The sequence below is a fragment of the Coregonus lavaretus genome (genome assembly GCF_964263955.1).
Source record: "Coregonus lavaretus genome assembly, contig: HAP1_SCAFFOLD_3866, whole genome shotgun sequence".
In the NCBI taxonomy this organism is placed as follows: domain Eukaryota; kingdom Metazoa; phylum Chordata; class Actinopteri; order Salmoniformes; family Salmonidae; genus Coregonus; species Coregonus lavaretus.
In genome coordinates, this window is record NW_028160401.1 from 1 (window position 1) to 2,500 (window position 2,500).

At 50.3% G+C, this 2,500-nt stretch overlaps 1 pseudogene across 1 annotated transcript in view; it reads right to left on the reverse strand.

Annotated features, from left to right (window-relative positions):
- Window positions 1-222: 222 nt before the first annotated feature.
- LOC311121872 (ferredoxin-fold anticodon-binding domain-containing protein 1-like) overlaps window positions 223-2,500 on the reverse strand; it is a 25,307-nt pseudogene continuing 23,029 nt past the window's right edge. The window contains exons 6-7 of the transcript XR_014615948.1: window positions 1,297-1,775; window positions 223-1,098 (exon numbers count right to left, since the gene is read on the reverse strand). The product of XR_014615948.1 is annotated as a ferredoxin-fold anticodon-binding domain-containing protein 1-like (transcript). The remainder of the gene's footprint in view (window positions 1,099-1,296; window positions 1,776-2,500) is intronic.

Sequence of the window (2,500 nt, forward strand, 5' to 3'; positions counted from 1 at the left end):
CTCTCTCTCTGCCTCTCTCTCTCTCTCTCTCTCTCCTCTCTCCTCTCTCTCTCTCTCTCTCTTCTCTCTCTCACTCTCTCACTGCCTCTCTCTCCCTCTCTCTCCTCTCTCTCTCTCCCTCTCTCTCTCTCTCTCTCTCTCTCTCTCTCTCTCGCTCTCTCTCTCTCTCTGTTCTCTCTCTCTCTCTCTCTCTCTCTCTCTCTCTCTCTCTCTCTCTCTCTCTCTCTCTCTCTGTGTCTCTCTCTCTCTCTCTCTCTCTCTCTCTCTCTCTCTCTCTCTCTCTCTCACACACACAGACACTACCTGACGGTGAGATGCATGCGGGTGGACAGCAGGCTTTGCAGGTGTGTGTGGAGTTTGAGTGCGTGTGTGTGTGAGAGGGCGTGTGTGTGAGCGGTAGGTGAGTCTGTAACAGTAGCTGGTGTGTGTGTGTCGGGCTGTGTGTCGGGTGTGTAGGTGTGTGTTATGTCAGGGTGTGTGTTGGGTGTGTAGGTGTCTATAAGTGTAACATTCTCTACCATCTCTCTACTGGCCTCTCTAACTAGAGCATGAACCCCGCCTCCTGCCAGTCTGGCCCCACCCAGATGCTGATGTCATAAACAAAGCTCTGTGGAAACAGGGAGATGGGGCGGAATGGTTGCTCTGGCAATGGGCAGAGCAGGAAGTGGTTGAGGAAGCGGGGGTCAGGTGACCAGAGCAGGCGCCAGTCAGGGAGGGAGTAGACCAGTGACGCCAGGAGGTCAAGGTTCAGACACACACTGACGTCATCAGTGAGGTCATCAGCCCACAGCCGGCCTAGCCGTCCATTGGCTCGGCCGCCAGCCACAGAGACCCCTGCTCTTCAGTCAGGGAAAGCCGTAGGGGCTCAGCAGACGCTCCAGACTCCGCCCCAGGTCAGGGATTGACTGAGAGGCTTTGGGCCACGCCCCCCAGAGGAGGAGCTGGTGGAAGGCAGGCGGGGACCAGGGACTGATGTGAACTCTCCTGAAAGACTAGGCCGCTCACACCATGCAGAACCTCCTCTCTCTCCTCTCTCTCCCTCTCTCAGTATCTCCATCTGAGGCAGTAGAGAAGGACGCAGCACGTATCCCCCAACACCTACACCCTCCTCTCCCTCAATAACACCTACACCTTCACACACACTGACCTCTCCCTCACCTACACCCTCCTCTCCCTCACCTACACCCTCACCTACACCCCCCTCTCCCTCACCTACACCCTCCTCTCCCTCACCTACACCCTCCTCTCCCTCACCTACACCCCCCTCTCCCTCACCTACACCCTCCTCTCCCTCACCTACACCCTCCTCTCCCTCACCTACACCCTCCTCTCCCTCACCTACACCCCCCTCTCCCTCACCTACACCCTCCTCTCCCTCACCTACACCCTCCTCTCCCTGACCTACACCCCCCTTACCACGGCTGCTACAGTCTGTCTCCCGTCCCTCATCCTCTGAGTCGTGGGTTATGTGTGTGTCTGCCAGTAAGTCCACTAGAGTGTCTGTGTGTTCGAGATCATCCGAGGGTGTGTGTGTGGTGGTGGTGTGTGTGGTGGTGGTGTGTGTGTTTGTGGTGTGTGTGGGGTGTAGCCAGTAGCAATGTGTGTGTGTGTCTTGTATCTCAGGGCAACAGGCATTTAGTCTCTGGGGAGAGGAGTGTATGAGCAGGGGGAGGGGCTCTGTAACCATGGAGATGGGCCACTCCCTCTCCAGGGCCTGAACCAGAAAGCCCTGAACCAACCTGACGGGATGATTAGAACCAGAGGAGAGAAAACCCCTGGAGAGAGAGAGAGAGAGAGAGAGAGAGAGTTACAACACTGTATATAGACATAATATGACATTTGAAATGTCTTTATTCTTTTGGAACTTGTGTAATATTTACTGTTAATATTTTATTGTTTATTTCACTTTTGTTTATCCATTTAACTTGCTTTGACAATGTAAACATATGTTTCCCAATAAAGCCCTTACATTGAAATGAATTGAATTGAGAGAGAGAGAGGGGGAGATTTGCTTTAAAGCAGTATCCAGATCCATTGGATGTAGTGATCACAATATAGTTGCCATATCTAGGAAAACCAAAGTTCCAAAGGCTGGGCCTAATATAGTGTATAAGAGGTCATACAATACATTTTGTAGTGATTCCTATGTTGATGTAAAGAATATTTGCTGGTCTGTGGTGTGTAATGAGGAGCAACCAGACGCTGCACTTGACACATTTATGAAATTGCTTATCCCAGTTACTAATAAGCATGCACCCATTAAGAAAATGACTGTAAAAACTGTTAAACCCCCGTGGATTGATGAGGAATTGAAAAATGGTATGGTTGAGAGGGATGAGGCAAAAGGAATGGCAAATAAGTCTGGCTGCACAACCGATTGGCAAACGTATTGTAAATTGAGAAATCATGTGACTAAACTGAATAAAAAGAAGAAGAAACTGTATTATGAAACAAAGATAAATTATATAAAAAATTATAGTAAAAAGATTTGGAGCACCTT